We start from the raw sequence: 27,924 nt of genomic DNA on the forward strand, positions 1-27,924 counted from the left end.
GGAGGAGGTTGTGCACCGTGGTAAAGAGGAGGAGGAGGAGGGGAAAGAGGCAGCGGCGGAAGAGGAGTAGGACACATGGAAATGCAGGCAACAGAAAGTCTATTGGCTCTACGAAGTTGCCCTGTCTGGTGATTTAATATGTTCGACAGTCAGTACGTGACTGCGGAGCAGAGCAGAGTTCCTCCGTATTTGATTTACTGCTGAGGCAACGAAATAAAGGTCGATCCGAATTTTGAACGAGTTGATGGTATTCGCACTCACTACCTCTGCAGGAAAGTTGTTCCAGTGGCGGATGACTCGGTTTGAAAAAGAAACTTGCCAATGTTTGTATTACATCGCCTCTCTTGAACAGGTAGATCGAAGATTCGGAGGAGAGAATGAAAATGAAAAAGATAAGAAGTAAGGTATGGAACTGTTTAATGAAAGAGGAAACCAAGATGCAAGCCTTAAAAAAAAGTCGAAAGTCACATACACTTCTCCTCCTCTCATTTCTCCTCCTCCTTCTCGTCTCTTCCTCCTCTTTGTGTCCCTTCTTGCGTCTCATCTTTCAATACAACTAGGCCTGCATTGTAACGCCTCAGGAAAAGCTAACCAGACACTGGAGCGGCAGACCCATCAGCGTCCTATCGTCCGTGCCCTCGCCGGCGTGGGTAATTGCACAACATGCGGAGCTTCGCTGTATTTTTAGCGGTAGCAATTTTCGGCCGCATCTCTGGAAGTTGGTTTAGATAATGTTGCTCAACTTCGCTCATGAGAACTATTTTCCGTTCAGTCTAGACAGATAAGAACATCTTGCTTGGACCACTGGGACTCAAACAAGAGGATGAAACTCAGGTGGCAGGTTGGGGGGGGGGGGGGGCGTCCCGGGCTGCCGAGCGACGAGGGAGGCACCGTCGAACAGCAAGAGAGCAGGGTGGCCTCGGCACCTGCAGTTTCTGGAGGAACACCTGCGGCTCGGCGAGACAAGTGTGGCGTGACGCAGCGGTTTATGCACTGCGCATCGGTTGCATGACTCACGATGCCCCTCCCCCCCCACATCCCGCCTTTCCCCCCCCCCACACCTCCACGACCCCCACCGCCGCCCAGGGCCACACCACCGGACTGGCAGGGATACGAATTTATACATAACTGAGACGAGCAAAAACACAGTGCTTGATAACCAGTTACAGACACGAATGAGAAGAAAGAACATCACACACACACACACACACACACACACACACACACACACACACACACACACACACACACACACACATGCACGCACGCACACCTTGGCTGACAGAAAGGTTTCCATTTGACATCGACTGAAATGGTGTTTTAGAATATGAGTTCCCCGCCAGGCGTGCCGCCCTGCCACCGCCGTGGACGCTGTCATTGTCTGCCTGATGACGGTCGCGGGTTTTGTCAATAAAGACGCGGCGTTCTCCTCCTCTCTTCCTCATCCTCCGCCTGCCTCCCCCTCGGCCAAAAGAAAAGTATTTTTTTTCTTTTTTTTCTGATTTATCTTGACATGTCCTGAAGGCTCGTAGTTATCTATTGAAATTATATAGGCCGAAAGATCTGCAGCTCAGAGTGAGTGACAGAATCTGTTATGGAGACGATTGTGCTGGGAGAAACACCTTCGCCGCTGACGGAATGGGTGTCTTCAATGCCAAAGTATAGTGGGGAAACTGGCGACACTCGGCCAGCCCATATACTTACCTACCTTCACCCCCTTCATGCCCCCTCAAACCCTTCTTTCCGTGCCCCTGTTCACCCTCCCCGAGCCCTCCCCCGCCCCGGCCTGTCTCCTCGCGTCTCGGCCTCACCCAGTTATTTTCTTGGCTCTGTTTGATTCCCGGGACGAGGCAAGGGCTGCGCACCACCTGCTTTCGGTTATGTGGTCTCAGATAATGCGACTTTGAAAGAGAAAAATGTTACTGGTCCTCATTGATATAAGAAAATGGTGACTTTGATACGCCGAGGTGTTCTTACTTGGAAAAGAGAAGAGGAGAGGAGAGAAAAAAAAAGAGTAGCGGACGTGATGGAATTGAAGAAAGTAGAGCAGAAAAATAAATGTAAAGTTTGGTCAGGAAATGAGTAGAAATTACAAACGATTATAAAATATGACTAGCCAATACTCTTTTTTAAGAAAATGGGAAGCTGAAAAAAAGAGAAGAAAGAAGAAACTGGAGAAGTGTTCGTTTGGCCCTTACAAAAGAGAGAGAGAGAGAGAGAGAGAGAGAGAGAGAGAGAGAGAGAGATGAATATAACAGCTAGGAAAATAAAAAAAAATCATTGGAAATTACAATCCTCCATTACCGTGCAAAATCCCCCCCACCCCCCTCCAACTTTTTATTTTATTTTATATTTTATCGCTGGGCATTCACAAAATTCTGCTCCTTTAATTATCCAAAAACACCTTGTATCTTCTCCTATCAGATCTACACGCGCCTTACCTCTGGCCTACGGTGGAGGGAACAAAGGTTGAGCCTTGTGGTAGTGGATGGAGGGACGAGGTGGAGTGTTGTTTTCTAGGGAACGGGGGGGGCGTGGTCGCGGAGGGAGGAACAGGTTAGAGGGTGGTCATGCAAAGAGGAACATGGTGGAGCAAGGTCGTGGGGGGAGGAACAAGGTGGAGCACTGTTGTGGAGGGGGAGGAACAAGGTGGAGTGTGGTGATGGAAGGAGCGTGATGGAGGCTTATTTTGGTTGCTATTGTATGAGACTTCTTGTAGTGTGTGGTGATGGTTGTGATGATGTTTGTGGTGGCGGTGGTGATGCTTGTTGCGCTAAGACAGGACAGCCACATGACGCTGCCTCGTGCACTGCCTATGAGGACATGCACACTTGACTTCTCCCCATTGGCCGTCACTTCTGTTTCACCCGCTTACAGTTTTTCTTCTCCTAAACCTTTGGTCATTTCAATCTCCTGCAAGAAGTATTGGGTCGACCTTGGCGCCATTTTTGGAGTGGGGACGCAGTGACTCAACATCACGAGGGGAATAACAGGGGTTGAGCAGCCTAGCAATGACTGACCTACCCCAACGTCAGGTGCAGGGCGAGGGCAGTTCGGTTTATGAGTAAATTCTAACTTGCTCAGGGTATAAGTCAAAGCTGTACATGTAATCCTCCGGGGAGGTACCCACAATTTTGTCGGTTCAATAACTTAAAGGAATCTGCACCTGCCGTCATCTTAGGAATCAACTTCATGTATTTATATCCCTGGAATTTACTTTTGATTGGCTATGGGAAAAAAATCATGGCCAGAAAAACAGTACTTATCTGCTCGCGAGGTGCGTGAACCCAGATGTTAAAATCTTACCGCGAAAAATCATCGAGAAGTAAATATCCCGATGATGTTAAGGGGCTGAGGCAGCGTCTCAGCTCACCGTAATAATTTCGTAGATTAACTGAGAGCGAAGGATCTAATTACTGCCGGCACCCAGCAAGCCATTTGGAGGACGGCCAGCCGCGGAGACCTTCGTCTTGGGCTGCAAACTCCTGTGTTTTTTGTGTTGCGTTCAAGGATCCTCCTGCAGGCGGCCGCTCTTCTCGCTCCATCACGCCGGCGATCACCGCCACAAAGATTAAATGAATGCCTCAGCTACGGTCTGCTTCTCGACGAGACTGATAAATGAATAGCTCGGCAAGACTGCGTGGGGAAGCGTTTCTAAGCTATAAATGAGAAAAAAATATTGATGAGTCTGAGAAGGGAGTGCGTTGGGATAGGTCAGGTTAAACATGAAATCTAATTTTACACTTCGTTTAACGTACTGGTGAATAAATCATGGAACATGTTTGAAACTTTTTTCCCACTCAGTTTGCTGTTACACTTTTAGTTACTCGTTTCGTAAGTTATGGACGTATAAATTTTGTTTGTTGCTCTGCCTGCGCTGCGAGAGGACAGGGAAGGCGAGGGCGTCGAAGCGGCCACCCCTCTCCCCTTCGGACGCCCAGCTCAACCTTTTATTTGTTAATTTACATTTTGACAAGGAAAACCCATCCTGGAATACAAGGCATGAAACTACCCATGTTAATAACACATGCCTCTATCGGTGGATCAGGAGGGAACCCGCGACCTGGCCCAAGTCGGAGGTTGGTTTAGGTTAGGTTAGGTTGTTTTAATTTGGTTGATGGTGGAGTACGTTTGGTGAGTTGTTTAAATTTTGTCGAGGTTAGGTAAGATAATTTGCTCTATTTGATTTAGATTAGTATTGATCCGCTGAATGAATTTATTTGGTTCCCGTTCAGCTGTGTTAAAGTAATTTGTTTTCGTTTGGCGTGGATTGGGTTAGGCTGGTTTGCTTTTCTGTAGTTTTTTTTTTTTTTTTTTTTTTACAGGTGCGGGATCGTTGGGTTAGTTTGTTTTCACTGGGTTATGATTCCTCGTCAGCCTCATCGTCGTGGCCGGTGCGTCGTGACCAGCCAATAGCAGCACGTGCTTTTGCCTGTGCCTAGGCGTGACCTGGAAACCATTAGACAGCTCGTGAGTCTTGTGTCATATTAGTGTCATACATGCAATAGATTACCAAGTAAGCCGTGGAAACCTGGATTTAAATCTTACTCTAGTTGATTAAGATTGTCATAAGTCTTATATCTAACCTGGATGTGCGTTGTAGTCCAAACTCTAAGTAATTATAATATATATATATATATATATATATATATATATATATATATATATATATATATATATATATATATCTATATATATATATATATGTGTGTGTGTGTGTGTGTGTGTGTGTGTGTGTGTGTGTGTGTGTGTGTGTGTGTGTGTGTGTGTGTGTGTGTGTGTGTGTGTGTTCTCTGAAACACCAACTGAGAAGATGAGTTTTTGCTGGGGAATGGATATCACGTGTACGGCATCCAGTTTGGTGAAGCGTATATTGTAACCTCATTTTTTTATTCAGTATTGTTTGGAACTCGTTTTACTTCATGATAAAAAAGAATAGCAATTGTATTTTCTTAAAATTTTTGATGGACGTCGATATCGGGGTAGTGTGAAGTCATGTCGAGCCAGTTTGATGCACTTTGCTGAGGCACCGTCCTCGTTAGAGTGCCAGGCTGTGTCCGATCCCGTACGTCACCCTAGCTCGTCAATGTCCAGCTCGGTGATGGAAGTGACCATACAGTGCCTGGCCAGACCCCAGAGGACCTTCCAGCACTCGTCTCCCTGAGACTTTCCTCATTGCTTCAGACCTAAATTCTCCTTCACTGAGCGCATCTGCTAATCTACTGGAATATCTCGGTTTTATACCCTTCCAACCCTCCTCTACCTCTTAAAGCCACCTTTTGTTCTTAGTTAGTATTTTTTACTACTCATCTTTTTCTGTTCGGATAAGATAATGCTCCTGTAGACATGAGTGTTCGTTCCTTGGTCTGCTTGGCGGGGCTGTGGAAGTTATTTTCACTTACAAGGCATTTCTGTTACTTAGGGAACGTAACAGGTAGGCAGGTCAGGGATTGGTGAAGAGCCGCAGTCCAAGGTGACCTAGGACGGAGGCGCGGAAAAAGAACAACAGGTAAAGCTACATTGGTTGTGCCTCAAGCTTACTGCTAGGGCTAATTATCCCAAGGAGGCTGGGGAAAAGTAGAGCCTTGAGAAGTGCAGAATTCATATACTGGATCGATTGTTGTATTCTTGAAACCTTGAATAAATACGATGGTAGGGTGAAGAGAAACGTCCGTTGCATGTTCAACTTTTTCCACGACAGAAAAAGTCGAATATCGCATCAACATTCCGTCTTCCATCACGTGCAAGAATTCTCATTCCCTGCCGCTTTGCTCTGCTGAAAGTTTCCACCTTTTTAGGCCGGGTGGATTTATGACGGACGTGTGTATAGAGCGAGGTCAAGGAAGCAGCGTCGGGAAAACCCAGACAACATTCACTGCTGCTTCCATTCCTTGAAAATTAGTGCATGCGCAGAAACCTCAGAAGAGGCAGTGAAAACCCAAACCCAAAAATTGGAAGTTGTTTCCTACATGCTTATAATCTTGTTGCATTTAATAGCTGAGTAATTTTTTTAAAGATTGCTTCAAGACGGTTGCTTACTTATTGCATTGTGTTTGTTACGTCGCTGGTTTGATGCGGTTACCTACAGGATTGAGTGAGATGCCCTGAAGGAATCTTCCTTCACTCTGAGGTTGCCAAGGAAGTGCGTGGCAGGGCGAGGTGAGGCGGTGGAGGCGGCCGCTCGGTACGTAGGAGAGACTTGTGATGCAGGCTGTCCGAGCCCGCCCCGCCCAGGCTCCTCCTCCACCCCCAGCCCTGGTGAGGCTTGCTGGTGAGCACCCCTCCCCCCGCCGCCCACCGTGCCCCGCCCCGCCACGAGTGTCTGCTGCAGCAACAGCCCGCCGGTGTGCATACGTGCATGCCGCTTCACCAGGTTTTGCTTTCTTATTTCCCTCTGTTTCTTACGACCACCAAAGCGACTTGTTAATCAGAATTGATATATATATATATATATATATATATATATATATATATATATATATATATATATATATATATATATATATATATATATATATATATATATATATATATATATATATATATATATATATATATATATATATATATATATATATATATATATATATATATATATATATATATATATATATATATATATATATATATATATATATATATATATATATGTGTATATATATATATATATATATATATATATATATATATATATATATATATATATATATATATATATATATATATATATAGGGCAGTTTAAAAAGCAAATAGTTGTGCCAGATTCTTTCGAAGGCTTTTGATATGTCTTGCGCAACTGAGAAAATTTCGCCGAAACGGCTAAGAAAGAATGACCGAGAGTCAGTTAAGAGAGTAAGAAGATCGCCAGTTGAACGCCCCTTGCACACTGGCGATCAGATAGAAGGTCAGAAGTGGAAAGGTGCTTTTGAATCTTCCGGTTGAGGATTGATTCAAAAGCTTTAGCTAGACAAGAATGTAAAGCTATAGGGCGGTAGTTTGAGGGATTGGAACGGTCACCCTTCTTAGGCACAGGTTGTATGAAGGAGTACTTCCAGCAGGAAGGAAAGGTAGATGTCGATAGGCAGAGACGAAAGAGTTTGACCAGGCAGGGTGTAAGCACGTAAGCACAGTTTTTAAAGACAATAGGAGGCACTCCATCAGGTCCATAAGCCTTCTGAGAGTTGAGGCCAGAGAGGGCATAGAAAACATCATTCTTAAGAATCTTAATAACAGGCATAAAGGAGTCAGAGGGAGGATGAGTGGGAGGAATAAGCCTAGAATCGTCCAGAGTGGAGTTTTTACAGAAAGTTTGTGAGAAGAGTTCAGCCTTAGAGATAGATGAGACGGCTGTGCTGCCGTCAGGGTTAAGGAGAGGAGGGAAAGATGAAGAAGTGAAATTGGAGAAGATAGTTTTGGCTATGTGCCAGAAGTCTGGAAGAAATAGAAAAAGCAAGGTTTTGACATTTGGCACGATTCCGGGCAGAAATATAAAGATCAAGGTTAGCAGGAGTGCGAGGGCTATGGTACCTTTTGTGAGCTGCCTCTCTATCTTGATAGCACGAGAACAAGCGTGATTAAACCAAGGCTTTTTAGCATGAGGAGTAGAGAAAGTACGTGGAATGTGTGCCTCCATTCCAGAGACAATCACCCCTGTGATGCGCTGGGCACACACAGAGGGGTCTCTCTCCTGAAAGCAGTAATCATTCCACGGGAAATCGGAAACGTACATCCTCAGGTCGTCTCACCCAGCTGAAGCAAAATGCCAGAAGCATCGCCTCTTCGGTGGGTCCAGAGGGTGTACAGGAGCGAAAGGACAGGATGCAGAAATAAGGTTGTGATCGGAGGAGCCCAACGGAGAGAACAGTTTGACAGAGTAAGTAGAAGGGTTAGAGGTATGTTGTTGGGCCTGTCTCCAAGACGGTAGATCATTGAGGAGAGCAAAGTTGTAGGTTTGTTCACCAGGCTGGTCAGTGAAAGAGGATGAAAGTCAAAGCTAGTGGTGAACATTGAAATCTCCTAGGATGGAGATTTCAACGAAGGGAGAGTGGGTCAAGATGTGTTCCACTTTAAGAGTTCAAGTAGTCAAAGAATTTCACATAGTTAGTAGAGTTAGGTGAGAGATAAACAGCGCAGATGTATTTAGTAATAGAATGACAATGAAGTCTTAGCCAGATGGTGGAAAATTCAGAAGAGTCAAGGTCATGGGCATGAGAGCAAGTAATGTGCATCCGGCTTTGGATTGAAATTTAGATAGAGACAGTAGGAGGGAACAGAGTAGAGGCTGCTTTCAGTAGCCCCCGATATCTGTGTTTCGGTGAGGAAGAGAAGGTGAGGTTTAGAGGAGGAGAGATGATGCTCGTGGTCCCCCCTCCCCAGGCGGGGACTCGGAGGCAATGCTAATTTTCGCCATTTGTAAAATTTTGGATGATGGTGTGTATGTTGTGTGAATGTAGTGTGGTGTGGAAAGAAAGAAAATCTGTCTTTAGAGAGCATGCTGAACTATTCTCTGGTGTTGATGAGACAATAGGAAAACGGAAAGTGAGGAGGACATGGGAAGTGTCTTTGGAGGGCTTCAGCACCCTCCTCGCTTCCCATGTATACCTCACCGGGAGTGGCTTACGCCCGTTTCGGTAGGTGTCTTCCTACCTACTCCTCTTGCTGGGAATGGTACAGCGTTATATATAAGACGGGACTTGTTTTCCCAAATAAACTTGCTGAATGCCAAATTGATGCCACAGAAGATACCGCAACGCAGATCATTTCGATGATTTTCCTCAATTATCCTGTTTTATGAAGTCAGGTGTATGCTGAATAGATTGCTAGAAACTCAGAGGGAAATTCTAGTAAAAATATATTCGATAAAAATGTGTGTGTGTGTGTGTGTGTATGTGTGTGTGTGTGTGTGTTAGGATTATTTCAGGAATACTATATTTCTTCCGTATTGTCCATAAATGTACTTATGGAGATGCATAAGAAGCCATGATCATGAGTGCGTGGTTGGGTGTCCCCTCACGAGGGTAACTTTTCTAAATGAAGCGTTTCGAAGCATTACCTGGAGATACCGCCGAGAATGAAACTCAAGTCGTGCTGAGACAAGGTTCACCACGCACACCAGGCGGAGGGTTCTGGTGCCGCGGTGACGGGGCCGTGGTTGTGTCTGATGCTGTGGGGTGTTACTGTATGGAAATAGGTTTCTTATATAGGGCTGAGAGTTGTCTGATAGAAACATAGAACCAAAGCTTGTGTATTTTCCTTTTCAATGGCTTTAACGGTCCTCCTCCTCCTCCTCCTTTTCCGCCATCACGCTGCGTCGTCCACTTTACTCTTCCGTTTTGCCCGCGGTTCGGCGCTTCCTGGAGGTCGTGGGGGACAGGTTGACATCTGACAGCGGTGACCTTTGATCTCGCTCGTCGTTATCTGGCCAGGTGTCCACGGCGTCCCCCTGACCCTGTACGGCTTCCCGGCTGCCCCCCCCCCCCCACACACACACACACACATCACCAGACCCAGACAATGCACCTTTCTAAATCACTGACACTTAAACACAGAAAAAAGCGAAATTCAGGTCGCGTCCCCGTATTATAGGACCCTTTTACTTTTTGTCCCGTTACATAAGTCGAAAATACTGATAAATTATATAACCAACCACCTGTGTAATATTTGTATCTAATAGTCGTAAGGATGACGGGGTTCATTCAGGCTTTCGCTGTTTTTCGTATTTCATGTTTGATTCCCACAAAACCGGGCCGTGCCGGGACTGGAGGGAGGGATCCGTAAGACGATGATGTAACATGTAACACGATGACGTAACGTGATGTTGTGGTGATGGTTCTTGTTCAGTGTAAGAGACAGGGAGGTAAAAATAAAAATCTAGAACTTTGTGTTTGTGTGTGTGTGTGTGTGTGAGAGAGAGAGAGAATCTTATCGCAGAAGAGTGACGCAGCATCCACGTATCTCGCGCTGCCGTTCGCCCGCATCCCCTGTGTCCAGCGTGCTTCCCCGCAGCGCCAGACACACCTCTTATCACAGCCACGATAACGCCACGTCGATAACGCGTCCGGAATAACAACACAGCCAAAAAAAAAAAAAAAAGTCGGGGGACATTCCTCTCGTGTTGCTATGATGGTTACACTCTCAGGGTGCTGTTGTATGTATCGCCGCCTTGTCCTTGTCCTCCATTGTAGCGTAGGTTACATTTTTCTCTTGATTATGTACTGTGTGGTGTGTTTACCTTGTCTCCCGGAAGGAATCATTCATGGCCTGGACTGGACCACCACCCAAAGCCATACGGTACCCTTAAGACATTATTATTATTATTATTATTATTATTATTATTATTATTATTATTATTATTATCATTATTAGTGGTAGTAGTTGCAGTAGTAGTAGTAGTAGTAGTAGTAGTAGTAGTCGTAGTAGTAGTAGTATATATTAAACTTACTTCAGCAACATCTCTTAGTTCTTCCATGATTGCCTGGTAAACCTCCGGCACAGTCCTTGAAATGGTCGTCAGAAATTCTAAAGAGCTACATAAAGGATTAGTAACGGATTTCAATTGCTAAGAAGCGCTGTGCCACAGAACATTCACGGGGTATCTATTAAATAATCGGTATATGAAAATTTATCTACTTCATAAAAAAGCAACACACACATACTAGCAAAATACTAATCATATGACATTTAACAGAAAAGGCAAAGAAATGCGTCTATAGTTGAGAAAGATGAGTTCAAGTTCACCGAGCTAATGCAGTTTTTCTCTTCTTTTCAGGTATGTCTTCACGCAGGTGTGAGTCCCTTGCGGTGCACGTGAACTCAGGGTCAAGGAGTTTCGTCAAGGTATGCGTGTGAATGACCACTGCTACCACTTATGTAGCAGGTGTTGACGTTACACGGTTGTTGATATTATCAGCTCCTCCTCCTCCTCCTGCTGCTACTACTACTACTACTACTACTACTACTACTACTACTACTATATTAGCCCATGGCGCCTGTGGAGCCTGGTGGTCGCTCTCAGTCCGTTATGGCGCAGGCAAGTGTCTTATGGTGGCGCCATCTTGCTGCTGCTACTACTACTACTGATGTGTTATAGTGGCGCCATCTTCCTGCTGCTGCTACAACTGCTACTACTGCCACTACTTTTTTTTTTTTTTTTTTTTTTTTTTTTTTACGTCGTGGCCTATTGCGCCGGTAGGCTTCTTCCCGGTGGATCCTGATGGTCGGTCCAAGGCTTCTTTCCGATGGGTCGTGATGGTCGGCCCAGCCCATTCTGGCGCAGGCGAGTGTTTATAGTGGCGCCATCTTGCATTGGCTCATGCTGCCCTCCCGGAGCTCATCTTTAATCCTAGAATCTAGAGTCTGGGTTGATAGGTGGTCTTCTGGACAGCTTGTGGGTAGTTTTAAGCCACTCGGCGGCGGCTGAAAAATCCCAGCTTGGTGGCACCTGTCGGGGATTGAACTCGCGTCCTCCTGAACGCGGGGCCGTCTTGCTATCCGTTCAGCCACCGCCTACTACTACACAGTCTTTTTTTTTTTTTTTTACAACAAAGGAGACAGCTCAAGGGCACACACAAAAAAAGAAAACAATAATGAAAAAAAAGCCCGCTACTCGCTGCTCCCAAAAAAAGAATCAAAAGAGGTGTCCGAAAGAAACGTCAATTTCGGGAGGAGAGGTGTCCTGATACCCTCCTCTTGAAAGAGTTCAAGTCGTAGGCAGGAGGAAATACAGATGAAGGAAGATTGTTCCAGAGTTTACCAGCTTGAGGGATGAAAGTGTGAAGATGCGGGTTAACTCTTGCATAAGGGGTTTGGACAGTATAGGGATGAGCATGAGTAGAAAGTCGTGTGCAGCGGGGCCGCGGGAGGGGGGGAGGCATGCAGTTAGCAAGTTCAGAAGAGCAGTCAGCGTGGAAATATCGATAGAAGATAGAAAGAGAGGCAACATCGCGACGGAATTTAAGAGGTAGAAAACTATCAGTAGGAGGAGGAGAGCTGATGAGACGAAGAGCCTTAGACCCCACTCTGTCCAGAAGAGCTGTGTGAGTGGAGCCTCCCCACACGTGAGATGCATACGCCATATGCGCATCCTCCTTTTCAGAGTGGTCGAAAAATAAGTTGGCTATAATTAAACTTGGGGTAGGTAAACCGGTAAACCTGGTGTCACCCCTTTGTGTCGCGGGGTGATGGGCTCTAACCCACCAAAGGCTCAAGGGCCTATGAGACGGAGATGAGCACTGATGCACGTGCAAGACTACGTTTAGCCCCAACATCAAATTTACCTCCTCCGAGGCGGGCGATAACGACGTAAATATCGCCATTCGCCATAATAATAGAAATAGTGATATAAGAAATAGAAAAATAAAACTTTTACCATAAGTGTTGCTTTGCACGCGTCGTTGGCCGCTGGTGTGTGGCGCCGCGCTGCGCCGCGCCGGTGTGTGGGGTGAGGCGCCGCGCTGGCCGGCATGGGGGTGGGTGGCAAAGGGGGAGGGAAGAAGGCGTTTATAATATATATCTTTGCCAATTACCTGCAGCGGACCGTGTCTCCAAAATCAGTTTTTAGGCATTTATGAGGTCTAATTACAGGGCAGGTAAACGGTAGCGGAGCACCTGTACGGCCGCCCCACCGGGGACCGCTAACACCGCCACGCATTCTCGCTTTATTGTGGAGCCAGGGATGGCCGTCGACCCTGCCGCCTCCACCACCACCTTCACCCCCCCACCCACCCACCTCCACTCTCTCCTTTCTGTCCCCTGCCAGCCTCTTTCTGTTCCTCGTTCGGCCCTTGCACACCACTCCGTTTCTTCATCTCCCCCTGTTGTCGTGATAATTATTACAGTGGCCTCACCCGCGCCCCTCCACCTCCATCATCTCCCTCCATTTCCCGTCCGCACAGAATCTTTAGGACAGACCTGCGGCACGCAGGGCTTCCTTAATTAACGTACTCAGACCATACGTTTTCAGGCGTTGCAAATGTCACAGTGATTGCGTCTTTAAAAGTGTGTGTGTGTGTGTGTGTGTGTGTGTGTGTGTGTGTGTGTGTGTGTGCGCGTGCGGGCGCGCGCGCACACACACACACACACACACACACACACACACACACACACACACACACACACACACAGCGGTATTTGCTAAAGCCTCTTTTCTTCTTTTAATTGTATTAATTCCCTCCCCTCTTGTAGTACCCTTCCCTTGAAGAGAAGGTGGGTAGTTTATTGATGAAACTAAATGAAAAGGTTGGAGGGAGAAATGAGTAAAGAGGGAGAGCGGGAGGAAGGGGAGTGAAGAGCCGCTCGGCCCGCATCATGAATAGTTGTGGAGAAGTTCTCATGTTCTCTAATGAGACTTAATTGCAGCCTTGCCAACCTGATTCTGGTATTTATTCTCAGTTTATTCTACATTTGCATTGTAATGTTTTCAGCCAACTCGAGGAATCAGCGGCGGCCATTCCTTTAATCTGTTTCATCATCGGGCGTGGGGCGGCGAGGGTTATTTACCACGTGGCGGGATTGGTTCAGCCGTTTACCTCCACTTGGGGGCGATTCGTATGCAGCGTGCAGGCCTTGTGCTATGAAGGACACGCCACCTCTGGGAGACCACGAGGATGAGAATGAGGAGGAGGAGGAGGAGGAGGAGGAGGAGGAGATAAACAAGAAAATAACTTAGAAAAGGTCCTCCCAAAAGAACTTTAATCCACTTTTGTGCCTGCGGTAATGTGGTCGGCTGCCAGTGACCCGCCTACTTTGGTTTCCTTCTAAGTGTGTGTTCCCTCCAGTGCACCGCGTGTGTTCCTCTACCGCGGCCATCTCTACCTGCCGTATAGAGAAGACTTCCCCCATTATTACTATCATTATCATTATTATTATTGAGAAAAGGGCATCAGGAGAAAATAAAAATAAATATCTAGACCCAAAGAGACCAAAATAAGCAGACACGGATAAGAAAAGTATATGACAGTGACAATAATGAGAGGAGAAGAAAAAAAAATAAAAGGTCGAACGAAAATAATACCTAATGAGTTAACAGGTGGTTGCTGAGGTTTGTCTTAGACTCATCAGTGTGAACAAGAGAAACAAGTTGAAGTTATATAATGTGTGTTATGCTCCCGCCGTCGTAATACATATACAAAGACATTTCGTCGATTCCTTAAAGTATTGCTCCTACATTTTTTTCATGAGTGAGAATGGAGTCCGCGGCGTTGAGGATGGGCGTTGTGGCAGAGTCGGCGTACTCCTGGTGGTTATTTGTGGCGGTAGTGGTGGTGATACTTACTACGGGGCAGCGTCTTACCTATACGACCCACGCCCTCAGCTTACTCGTTCGTCTCTCCATTCAGTCCTCGCGTCAGTGTCGATAGAAAGAAAGGTTTAATTGGCCGCCGAGACGAGCAGGTGGCGACGACTTTCTATAGTTGTGAGGGCTGGAGAGAAAGGCGGGTCGCGTCGCTCAGGTGGCGGCCATTAGTCCTTGGTCGAGATTCCCTTCACCTGGGTCCGTTTGTCTGTACACCTGTGTTTGTCCGTACCCTAGTTGACTCACCTGTGGGCGGTTCAGAGAGACTAAGGTTGTTTGTACGGCGCAAAAAAATAGGGAACAAAATACTATACGAACCTTCTATTATGCAACAGTGAGGTCGTCAAGCTTTTCTTGATACTTGCACTTCGAACCCTAACAAGAAAGGTATTGCTTTGTTAAGTCTCTGGAAAGAATTATGATGATGATGTTGTTAATGATGATGATGATGATGAGGAGGAGGAGGAGGAGGAGAACGAGGAGGAGGAGATTACATTAACAACAAACAAGCAAACGCGCACAATATTGATAAATTGAGCACGTTTAAACAAAGAAACTCTCGGAACTTCCCTCCCTCAAGAAAACCCGAGTTGTGTGTTACCTTGAAAGAACACACACACACACACACACACACACACACACACACACACACACACACACACACACACACACACACACACACACACACACACACACACACACACACACACACACAAAGTTCTCTTCTCCATTTACCTGCAAGTGAAGCGCCACATCGATTTGCAACCACGCAGGTATCCGTCACACACACACACACACACACACACACACACACACACACACACACACACACACACACACACACACACACGAGCTAGTTGGACCCAGTGACAGCAATAAAAGTATTACGCATTCGGTGCAATTTTCCTTGTTGCAAATCCCTCAATTTAAAGAGTTTCCGGCTGGCGTTCTCTTACTGCTGCTGCTCCCATTTTTATTGTTATTTCTTCATCTGTTCTTTTTCTTCTTCTTCTTCTTCTTCTTCTTCTTCTTCTTCTTCTTCTTCTTAAGAACATATCAACATAAGAACGTACGAAGTTTGCAAGAAGCCGGTTGGCCTGTACAAGGCATTTCCTATAAGTCTAACCCCATCTTACCTCACTATCCATGAATTTATCCAACCTCTTCTTGAGTGCATTCATAGTATTGGCACTCACAACATAACTACAAGGCCTGTTCCACTCATCCACGACTCTATTGGTAAACCAATTCCTATGTCTTTTTTAATCTAAATTTGTCTAACTTAAACCATTGCTACGTGTCATACCCGGCCATGTCTGCTGCAGTGGACGGCGGGGGGAGAGGGAGGGAGAGGGCCCAGCACGCGAATGAGATGGGAAGAGATGAAGAGACAGGACCGAGAAGAAAAGAGCAAGAACATTTTCGCGCAGAGTTGGTCCAGAATGATGCGGAGATGATGAAACTTTGAAGAGGAAAAGATGGCGAAAACAGAAATTATCGAAACGGGACATTAACGCCACTGTAAGAAAAACTAAAATATTAAATAAAAAAAAGGATGATGGATGATGGAGCAACGAACTTAGGGAACCAAGAAAGACCACGAAAAAGAGAGAATGCGTGGTGAAAAAGGAAAAATAATGCGCCCCCAAAAGTGGAAAGTAAAAGTTGACGAAAGCTGAAGAAATCTCGCAACAGATAAAACAAGGAAGGAGGGAGGAGGAGGAGGGAGGAGGAGGAGGAGGAGGAGGAGGGAAGAACGCGGAAAGAAGTAAGGCAGACACTGAGATCGTAGAATCAAAAGTCGAAGAAAGAGAAAGGAAAAGGAACAAGTTTGGAAGGCTGATTGGATATTTGAGTAAAGAGGAAGGAAGAGGGCAGGAAGGGTGTAAGGGCGTATTTCTGTTATAAGAAGAAACAATTTCGTTCCAACAGAAAAAGGATGTTACGATTTGCGAGTGGAGAAAGAAAGGGAGAGAAGGAAAGAGGAAGAGAGAGAGAGAGAGAGAGAGAGAGAGAGAGAGAGAGAGAGAGAGAGAGAGAGAGAGAGAGAGAGAGAGAGAGAGAGAGAGAGAGAGAGAGAAGTAGAGAAGGAAAGAAGTAGAGAAGGAAAGAAAGAGATAAGAGAAGGTAGAGAAGGAGAATAAGGAGAAGGAGAAGGAAAAGAACAAGGAAAAGAAGAGAGAGAGAGAGAGAGAGAGAGAGAGAGAGAGAGAGAGAGAGAGAGAGAGAGAGAGAGAGAGAGAGAGAGAGAGAGAGAGAGAGAGAGAGAGAGAGAGAGAGAGAGAGAGAGAGAGAGAGAGAGAGAGAGAATCACAGTGATTGAGAAAACCCATGATGGCATGCTGCATGGATGATTCCACCATGAAGTGAGACTGGGTACGGAAGGGGCGCCATGCAAGAGGAGGAGGAGGAGGTGAGTAGTAGCAGGAAGGTGCGTGATGAAGCAGGAGAGTAATTTTCTCTTTGATCATGTGTGTGTGTGTGTGTGTGTGTGTGTGTGTGTGTGTGTGTGTGTGTGTGTGTGTGTGTGTGTGTGTGTGATCGATGACACGTCGCGAACGAGAAGTAATGGCGCCACTTATGTCAAAACAAAGAAATTAACCTGCGCCAAAGTCACTTAACTAATGTTGATGTGCGTGAATGCAACGAGCTCCCGCCTCCAGTAAGGTAGTGCCAACAATAGATTCATTTAAACACAAACTCGACCCCCACTTCCTTCACCTCATTATACAACGCCTTGGTGGCCATTAATTTTATGTCATATTTCTTAGGTTTAGGGGCTGACCACCTAACACACACACACACACACACACACAGGGGGACAGCTTATGGTGAGGGTAGACTCGTGAGTACCAAGCAAGGTGCGGCGAATAGTGAGTCGTGACGGGCGGAGACGGGGAAAAGAAAACAAAACCTAGAATATGAACAAGAAGAACAAGATAAAGAAGAAAAAAATGAAGAGAAGTTGTGATGGATGAGCACTAACTACGAAGCAAGTGTTGATTGGAGGAGGAGGAGGAGGAGGAGGAGGAGGAAACATAAAAACATGGAAACGCGGGCAACACAAAACCTGCTGGCTCATAACGAAGGGAAGGTGAGTCGAGGGGGACAGTGGTGTGGAAACCGTGTGACCTTTATAGCAATTAGTGAAGAAATGTTGCCATCACTCACAGACCCCCACGCATACGCACCCCCCCTACCCCCCACCCCACCCCACCCCCACACACAAACGCACGCAGGCACGAACAAATACACGAAACACTGTCACAAACACGCACGAACAAACACACTAAAATAACATTCACAAACACGCACGAACAAACACAAAAATAACTCTCTCTCTCTCTCTCTCTCTCTCTCTCTCTCTCTCTCTCTCTCTCTCTCTCTCTCTCTCTCTCTCTCTCTCTCTCTCTCTCTCTCTCTCTCTCTCTCTCTCTCTCTCTCTCTCTCTCTCTCTCTCTCTCTCTCTTTCACACACACACACACACACACACACAGACATACGTGTACACACCTCATAATTACATAATCATTGATGTCATAATCGTATGCGGGACATTTCGTCACTGTCGTTTTCCTCCTTACCGGTCCTGGGATGCTATATTTTCCTGGAGTCAGCCCTTGTCGTTTTCAGTATTCCCCTGTGTCAAGTACAAATGTTCTTGGTGTTTCCTTTAGCTTTTCCACACAGGGAAGCTCGTACGCCTCAGATGTTCTACGACCATGTATCAAATCCATCAGTTTTCCGCCCTGTGGAGCCTTTAAAGTTCAGATAACGAGACCTCTATGGCGCACCAGATCTGTGGGGGCGAACACACAGCACAGGCAGCCATCTTAGCAACAATATCACTTTTCTGCATTGTGGCGGGACACTTTCTGCATCGGAGCTTATCTTTAATTAATTTTGTAGTCATTGTTTCCTCACCTATTTGCATCGTGCCAGCAAAATTGTTGGTCAGTTAAAAAATTAATTAGGATTGAAACTGATTTTTGTATATTTACTTTTGAGACGCGCAAATGAAGCCTTTTTTTTATGCCTGTGGCCTCATGACTCAGCTGACTCCTTTGCGTGGCCAGAGTCGCAGCTCAGTGGTCAGTTTCAGTAATCTGAATTACATGGTAAGACACGATTACCCAGATAGATAGTAAACAGAGGTAAATCATCTTAGCTCCATCAAGGGAGTGGACGGTGGACGCCCCTGCCCCACTTAAAAACAACTTTTTTGCTCTTAGATCAGACTAAGCGACGCACATATCGAGTGCCGCCCAAGCTGCGTGTGTGTGTGTGTGTGTGTGTGTGTGTGTGTGTGTGTGTGTGTGTGTGTGTGTGTGTGTGTGTGTGTGTGTGTCCCCTTCTTGTTGCTTGAGGTGTTATTGTATCTGCTCTCCGCTGTGAGCCAGACTGTTCAATACGGTGCCTACACGCTGAGCCACATGATCACTGTCCTGCTGGTGGTGCCGCTGCTTAGTTAGGTAATGCTGCAGGAATGTCTTGGCGGCCCATTATGAGCATTAGCTATGGGCAAGGCGTTGGCCCAGATGTGATGGGTGGTGATTTTAAAGCATTAGACGTACGCATAGCCTGAGTCGTGTGCGTGTTACTGATTCTAGTATAACTGCTGTTCATGGAGATGACAGAGGTTGTGGTGGTGATGCAAGTTGTGGCTGGGTGCTTGTTCGGGTTCACGGATATTGGCGTTGTAATGGTGTTAGTGGTATTGAATTCCTGTACTCAAGAGTGTACCCAAGTCTTCCTTGCCGTGCCGGTCGTTGTTGGTGTTTTTCCATTCGGGGTTAGTCTTCATTGTTCTGGGCTTCAGTGAGTAAGGCAGGGAAGGTTTATGTTGGTCGTGATTTTAGGCTACCGACGAGGGAGAAATCTGTCTGGCCTGTCTTCTCAATTTCTTCCTCCCTTCCTCCCTTAAGTGGTTTCGTAAATCATGTTGAGGACAATGGTATCAATTATGGCGCCAACAAATTGGTAGTTATCAAGAATTATCGTACGCTCTTTGACATATGACCTCACTTTGGTGTTCTGTAACGTTGCCTTGACTGCAAGTGACGTTCAAAGGCCGTCTGTCCAACACGTATCCCAGTAACTACATAAACGATCCGCATTCACTCTTTTCTCCGTATGTGTCCGCTAAGTGACGTCTGTGCGAGGCGCGGTGGGGGTACGTGAAGGCATGTAGCGAGTCAGATAAACACGCCTGGGAACGAGACGAGGGCGGCCGAAATGAGAGACTGACACGCCGATAAATAGTCAAGGGTGAGCCATTACGATGGACCACGGTGGGCGATGGTGGTGATGATGCTAATGGCGGTGGTAGTGGTGGTGGTAGTGGTGGTGGTGGTGGTGATGGTGGTTGTGGTGATGGTGGTGGTGGAAGTATTATTGAAGGTGTTAGTGGTGTTAGTGAGGGTGGTAGTGGCGGTGGTGGTGGCGGTGGTGGTGGAGGTGGTGGTGGTGCAGCTCGTGGTTCCTTTGCTGATTTGATTTATGTCCATCACCATCTCTTGGCATATATGCATTTTTTTTTCACGGTTGATGTTTATGGGCGAACTGACTCTTATTTCCTCTCTTAAAGAGTGATTTATGCCCCGACGTAAAGCATCGGACCCGATAATATATAATTAGAGGAGCGCCAGAAAGTGATCCGCACGTAAATGGAACTATGGAACCGCGACGTTATTGTCGGGCCGCCGCCGGCCGCGAGGCCGTCAATCACCCGCCATCGGTTTTATGTGCTGAAGGCGACAATAAAACACCACCGCCCTCGAACGGCGCAGGACCAAAATATATTCTCTAGGGACACGCCTCGCGGGAGTGGCCGCCACACTGCTGGCAATGGCGGTGCTCGGGAATCTTTTCCGTAAGTTACGTCTTTGTGAAGCCTGATCGTGTTGAGTGTTTCACCGAGACGACCAGTGGAGGGCGGCCTGTCTGTGTGTCCGTCCTGCTGGTGTGTCTGCTGCCGCCTGTCTAGACAGCACAAACTGGAGGATTTAAAGGTCAGTGGGAAGGGAATCACCCTTTGTTGCGAAATGGTCGTGTTGTTGTTGTCTTTTACCTTTAGTCCTTTGTCACGAGCCTTAGCCTCGCCCTCGGGGCATCGACAGAAGGCCGACGGAGTACAAAATTACGAGAAAAAAATAAACACACACACACACACACACACACACACACACACACACACACACACACACTTGTAAGTGGTCTAATTTCACAAGACGCATCTTTTTGCCAGGACGACCCAATCGAAGAGGAATAATCAGGCAAATATATTTAAATCTTCTGTCGTTTTTGACGTCTGGTTGGCTTACGTGTTCCTGTCCCTCCGTGTTCGTTAGATGAAGGAAGCTGCGTAGTTAATGAGTGAGGGCGGCGCGTGGACCCCTGGCTCGCGGGAGGTGCCCTGACGGACGCTGCGGGACACCTGGGCAGCGGACAGGTGAGAGAGGCGCCCCTTCCTGCCAGCACCGCCCTGCCGGCGCCCCCTCTCCCCACCCCCCGCCGCTACTCCTGGCCTAGCATCCTGTTTTACGGCTTTGGGCTTGTGTTCCCCGTACACTCCCATATATCTACGTAGCCGACAGCAAACATGGCTGTCCGTTCTTTACGCAGTATATTACTCTTTGGACATCCAGATACACACACTCTATCCTTGTCCTCCTCCTCGTTCATCTTCTCCTCCCTCTCCTCCTCCTTTTCCTCCTCCTCCTCCCTCTCCTCCTCCTCTTTTTCCTCCTCCTCCTCTTTTTCCTCCTCCTCCTCCTTCCTCCCTCCTCCTCCTCCTCCTCCTCCTCCTCCTCCTCCTCCTCCATGGAATCCCCTCCAGCGGCCACGGTAGCCAGGTCCCCATACATGGTGTCTGCAGCCGCCCGAGTCGTCCACCCACATCCTCGACAGCTGTTGCTCGATTATATTAAATCTCATCCTGTTAAGCTCCACAAAACAGGGACGACGATGGTGTGTGTGTGTGTGTGTGTGTGTGTGTGTGTGTGTGTGCGTGTGTGTGCTGGCGCGTCATTCCGTCTGGCTGTGTTGTATCCATTAACACAACAACAAACATCTCTGCATTGTTAATATCTTCGCTGCAGTGAAAAAAGAACATAAGCTGGTCCGTCTGCAGTCTTTGTTGCGTCCTCGCTATTGGAAAATTTTGTATTGTTTTATTGTAGTAAGTTAAATTAAGATAATGCAAGAGGGAATAATTTTAGTACAATTCCTTCCGTGCTGTTAAATTAATTATGACTGTTTTATCGGCTTACATTTTACTGCTTGGAATATCTATCTCGCAGACAGGCAGACCACAAACACTATTATAGTCCAGACAAGGTGACCTGCAACTAACATGAAGGTCAACAAAATCAGGTAGTTCAACGGCTGATTCTCCGCCTGAACAACCGCCATGCTTTAGGAGGCGATGAGCTTATTTTTACACGAGAACAAGTCCGTGTTGTAGTGTTCGTGTTTTCGCATCCTCTTTGTTCCCCTCATCTTATTCTTTCTCCAACTGTTATCCTTTTATCCTATTCGTTCTCATTTCCACCAGGTGAGACTTAATCTTGCAAGCCAGGTGAGACCTAATCTTGCAAGCCAGGTGAGTGGACACCGTTGGGTAATGCCTTGCGAACCCGCGTGTGGTCACCCTCAAGGCTGCCCACACGTTGAATCAGACATGAATGATTGATGTGTCCAAGCACACTCACACACACACACACACACACACACACACACACACACACACACACACACACACACACACACACAAAGTGGTTTAAAGTTAGATAAATTCAGATTAAATGGACACTGACAAAAACTAGCCGTACTATTAGGTGGATAGGTGGAACAGTCTTAGTTAGTCTTGTGGGATCAGAACGTTAGACGCCTGAAAAATGATTAGATGATTTTGTGGATAGCTTGCCTTAGATACACAGAAGCTGCTCGTGATAGGTCGACTAGCTTCTTGCAAACTTTTTTTTTTTTTTTTTTTTTTTGCGTGCTGCCGGTAGCCCCTGTAAGGTGTCTTTAGGGGCCTCCTCGGCGACCCCAGTCCGTTAGTGACGCTGGCGAATTTTATTTATAGTGGCTGCCGCGATATATGACTCTTGCTGGCTGTTGGTTGACTAGTAAATAAACACAGGGCCAGACCTTAAGGACCCCTGCATGGCCATTGGTGTGTCAGCGCATCGCCAGCCCAGCACAGGACAGGTTCCCTAAAGGCCACGATGCTGCGGCGAACATTACCGGTCAGTTGCTTTCTTGCTTGACCTCGTTCCCCTCGCCGCCACCACACCGGCCCTCACAGCCTCAACCCCGCTGTCTCTATCACTGTCATCTGTACAGTGTATTACCAGCGACTCCTCCTTCTCCTCTCACCTTATCATCTCCACCACCGCATCACCATCATCACCACCACTTCTGTCACTACCATTTCCATTATCACCAACAGCATGTAATACCACCCCCACCAGACCCATCATCATCACCACCACCACCACCACAATCACCAGCACCACCACCACCACCACCACTGCTTCCACCACCGTTATGATCATCGCAGCCATCATCATCATTACCACTATCATCCCTACCAACACAATACCACCTGCACCCTCGACGCCGCTGCCCGGGAGAGGGACGCCTACCTGTGCTCAGCGATCTAAAGGAGGCGGGAGGGAGACAATATTTTAGAAACTACAGCAGGTCTTGAGTCTCCGCCGATCAGCTTCAGTTATCTCCGAGGTAATTACCAAATGTTTTCATCCAGGGAGCGTGTCCATGCAGAGGGAGGTGCTTGGCGGAGGGAGTCAGGGAGGGACGGGAGGGCATGTGGAGACAGTTAGGAGGGACAGGGTGAGAGGGGGGGGGTTGGGAATGAGTCGGTGCAGAGATGGGATTGCATGAAGAAGAGAAGAAAAGGGAGAAGACGAGGAGGGGAGGAGCGTAAGGGAGTGAAGCCATTCGGGAGATGGGTTGGACTGGGGAAATGGGGAGGAGCAGGAGTGGGGAAGAGCAAGGGAGAGGAATGGGGGGAGGGGAGACGATGGGGAAGAGCGAGGGTACATTCTTGCAATGTTGCTGTTAGGGAACAGGGTGTGCGTGCGTGATAATGATCTGGTGTTGGTGGTGCAGTGTGCCGACACTTTCTGATACACGGAGATAGACTTGTATCACAAGCACAGAAACCGCTCCTGCTCTCCCCCAACGTAAGATTATCCCGCTAGCTCCCATTAGGCAGGCTGCGTATCCGAGTCGAATAATAGATATGTGCGGCGACACAATAGCTGGTGCCTACACGGCCGGCGAGTGTGGCGTCCCTTGCCTGGCTCCTGCCGCCCAAGCCCAGTCAGGCGCCGCCCAAGAGGCCTTGGCACCGCCCAGATGGTAACACACGTCCCACCCTCCATCCACTAGTTTCGTCGATCTATTCTTGGGAGTGTAAATAAAAGTTACCCCGCGATACATCTGATAAAGTATGCTGAATGTTTTTATAAGCAAAGAGGCCTTTGCATCCTTGCCTTCTCTTCCCGTATGGTCTGCCTGGACACCGTTCAGAGCCTGAGAAACTTTTTTCCTTATATTACTTTTAAGATAAATCTTGAGACTCATCTGAAAAACAAATATCTCTCAGACTGGTCATCACCACTGACAAGTCATGATGCTTGTCCTTCACAGCCTCGAGGAGCTGCCATATACAGTTGTCTGTCCTTTGAGCCTTGTCGCACAGCTGAGTCTCCTTGAGCGGTGCCTCATGCCGCCGAGGGTCAGCAAGGCCTTGCAGGTTTCCAGTGTCGGAGCAGACGAACAAGTAACCCGGCCGTGGCCGCGCCGGGCCCTGCTTGGCGGAGGTTGTTGCGCACCTCCAGAGTTCTTCGAGACAACATGTCAGAGTCAAAACTTTAATGCATCATGAAGTTACATCGTAGGAAATTAAAAACCGGACTATTCGGCCAACTTGTGAGAAAAAAAATGGTTGGAACGAGCTACAAAGGAAAATCGCATGCTCGTGGATACTTTTTTTTTTCTTTTTTGCGACGGCTGTTGGATTGGCTTCAGTTATTACTTCATGCAAGTTTCACCCGCAGCTCCATGACTGTAGGGAGATGTGTTGCATATCAACTAACTCGACCTGCGAGGGTTGTGAGGACGTGCATGATCAGAGGAGAGTGAACTAGGCATGTGGATGATGAAGCACCTTGGCATCCCCCCGCCGTCACTTTAACCTTGAGGAAGGGAGAGGAGGAGGAGAAGGAGGAGGGGGGGAAGCTCTCCCTTTTCCTTGGTCCCTCTAACTCTCCCTCACTCCATCATCATTATTGTTTTCTCACTATGTTCCCTCAGCACTCATTTCATGAGTCAGTAAAGTTTATTCTCTCGTTTTATCCTTTCATTATTTTCTGACTTGCGAACCATCTCACCGAGCTTCACGTCTTTCCCTGTGGCGGAGGAAGAGAGTTTTGGAGAACACAGAAACGTGGGAAAGACAGGTAACCAGGCGGGTTGGCTCATAAGTGTATTACCTGTGCCAGTTGGAGAGTTTAGTATCTGCGGGTGTTCGGTGTGGTAGGAGACGAAGGGATAAATAGCGATAAAGCATGGGAGTAGGAGGAAGAGTCGCCTCCCTATGTTTTCTAATAACTGTTTGTTGGATAAAGGCGGAATCAACGAAATCTTGGAGAGGCAGCAGAAAAGTTCAAGTTTATCTGTTGTTATCCATGCGGGCAGGCTGAGGGGGAGGGAGGGAGGGGCTGCCGTCTGTATGTCTTGCCTGTGGTGTTTTTTTTTGTCTGCCTCGCCGATCATTTTCCGGGTTGGTGGTTGTCGCCAGCCGAGTCATGCACGTCGAAAAAGCAGGCAATCAACCAAAAATTAACCTCTCAGCGGTCCTCTGCCTGCAAACGCCGACTCTGATGTTTCCCCTTTACACAAATCAAGTCTCTTTTCTATCAGCATAAAATGAAATCATCCCCATTGGCCCTTCTCTCCGTCCCTTCGCTTTCGCCGGCCGAGGGGAAGAAGTTCCGGCTTTGGTCGGCATGTTTACTCGACGCTTTGAATGGGAAATTTGTGAAACGTTAACGCTGAGTGGCTGATGCCGGCGATGAAGGGAGCGCTCTGAAGGGACGGCTGACAGGGTGCGGTGAAGGAGGAGGAGAGTGGAAGGAGGGAAGGAAACGGTGGAGTGCAGGGAGAAAGAGAGGAGAAAACGCTAAATGATCTTGGCTTGATATATGCTGATGGGGGTGATGGGGAGCTTGCACACCCCTGAAGGAGCTCATGCCAGGAACCTTTTTTACGAGGGCGGAAAGGGGAATTCACATCACCCGAGAAAACAGGAGAAAAATACTAACGGTCCTATTCGTAAACATTTCAACGCCAAAGCACGCACATTTAACAAGGCTTTCGTATGAGTTTGGGGCATTTCTAGGGGTAGCTTTATGACCCTGGTGGTAGTTTGACCCTACTCCTGTACCGTGAAGCTAAAAGAACACTCATTAGAACCCGACTGATCTCTTTTTTGGCCTTTGGAAGTAGTCGAGCGTCTGACAATATTTACCGACCTAAGTTTGGGTCTCGACAACTGCACTCTATGACCCGTAAAGATCCCGCTCGTCTTGTTTACTTTACCCTTCACCGTCCTCGTGTTTTCCAGTGTGCTTGTGACGGGGAAACTGACGCGGCAGGAGGAGGTAGTGGCGTAAAAATGGGCGTGTTTTATTTGCATATTCTCGGAAGTTAGTATACAGCGGCTCGGCACGTCAGCACATCACCGAGCATTCGTGTGTGTGTGTGTGTGTGTGTGTGTGTGTGCAGATATAAACGTAACACACACACTGCACGCACACAAGTCTACCCTCTACCCTGTGTACGAACTCAAAAGAAAAGTGTTCGCGTGGAAGTTCTTATGATTGATTGTTCATGTAAGAAGGAGTTGAGAGAGAGAGAGAGAGAGAGAGAGAGAGAGAGAGGGGAAGGAGGGAAAAAATGATAGGCTAGTTTCTGCGGCCAATATATAAGGGAACGTGCGAGAGATAATATAAGGAAGATGATGGAGATGGAAGCGGAGGAGAGGAGAAAAGGAGCCAAGAGAAGCAGAATGAAGGGAAAAAGAGGAAGAGAAGGAAGAAGAAGAAGAGGAGGAGGAGGAGGAGGAGGAGGAGGAGGAAGAAGAGGTGGTGCAAGAATCTGGCACGAGGGATCATTTTAAGGAATCCAGAGATGAGAGAGAGGAAAGGAAGAAGAAAAAGAAGATAAGAAGAAGAAGAAGAAAATACTGACGACCCTGAGAACACGCAAAGGGGAGATAGAATGCACAGGTGAGCTCAGCCAGGTATGAGGAGGAGGGGGGGGGGGGAGGCTCAAGGGGGAACGTAGTGGATGGGCCGAAAAGATTAATTGCTGCTTCAAATTGTTACTCGCATCTCCGCCATCAAATACCAACGTAAGAAGGGCTGAGTGAAGGAAGGGAAGTAAATAAGAGGATGAGATAAGGAGGAAGAGAAGTGGAGGAGGAGGAAGAGCAGGAAGAAGTGGAGGAGGATGGTTGGTGAGAGAGAGAGAGAGAGAGAGAGAGAGAGAGAGAGAGAGAGAGAGAGAGAGAGAGAGAGAGAGAGAGAGAGAGAGAGAGAGAGAGAGAGAGAGAGAGAGAGAGAGAGAGAGAGAGAGAGAGAGATCAAATGACTGAAGATCTCATAATGACTCCAATCTCGGTCTTCAAAATCGGTCCTCAATCACACCTTTCAAGACACAGAGACAGACAGACAGACACGGACAAACAGCGACAGGAAGAGGCCAAACAAAAACAAAAAAAACGGGAAACCAAATGTGCGAAGAACCTAATGACAGCCTAACCGGAAACTGGGTATTTTTTTCGGGGGGGAGGGGAAGGAGTGCAAGGTGACTGGTTAATATATACAAGGTTACGTCTAAACAAAATTATTATTCTCGACTTCCTCTTCTTGTATCTCTTGACGCGTAGTTGGAGGTGCACGAGAAAGAGAAGAATAGAAGAGGAGGAAAAATAAAGCAGGGAGGAATAAATAAACACGGTGAGAGGGAGGAGGGACGGGGGAAAGAGGGAGGGGATGGGGGGAAGAATATCCTGGAATGAGTAAAGAGGGCGAGATAAAGGAGAGGAGGGAGAGAGAGAAGAGAAGGAGAGAAGAGGGAAAGGAGAGGGAAAATAAGCTAGAAGGAGGAAACAGAGAGAGAGAGAGAGAGAGAGAGAGAGAGAGAGAGAGAGAGAGAGAGAGAGAGAGAGAGAGAGAGAGAGAGAGAGAGAGAGAGAGAGAGAGAGAGAGAGAAGACTGGATAGAGGGAAAAATTATCAGGAAGGAACAGAAACGGAGAAGGAGTGAGGAGAGGGGATAGAGAAGGGATAGAAAGAAGAGTAACCAGAAAGAAGTAAGTATAGGGTGAGGAAGTGGAGAGATGGGAGAGAAGGAAGAGGAGAGCCAGAGGTAGACAAGCTTGTATAGGTGTGATGAAGTAAAGGGACTTGAGTGTGTTCGTACTACATAGAAGAAAACCGAATTCACTCTTACCCAGCCAGACCCACACCTCCTCCCTCCCACTCCCACTCCCTCGCCTCTCTTCAGCCCTGCAACGAGTAGCTAACGCAACT

The sequence above is a fragment of the Eriocheir sinensis genome, chromosome 27 (genome assembly GCF_024679095.1).
Source record: "Eriocheir sinensis breed Jianghai 21 chromosome 27, ASM2467909v1, whole genome shotgun sequence".
In the NCBI taxonomy this organism is placed as follows: Eukaryota; Metazoa; Arthropoda; class Malacostraca; order Decapoda; family Varunidae; genus Eriocheir; species Eriocheir sinensis.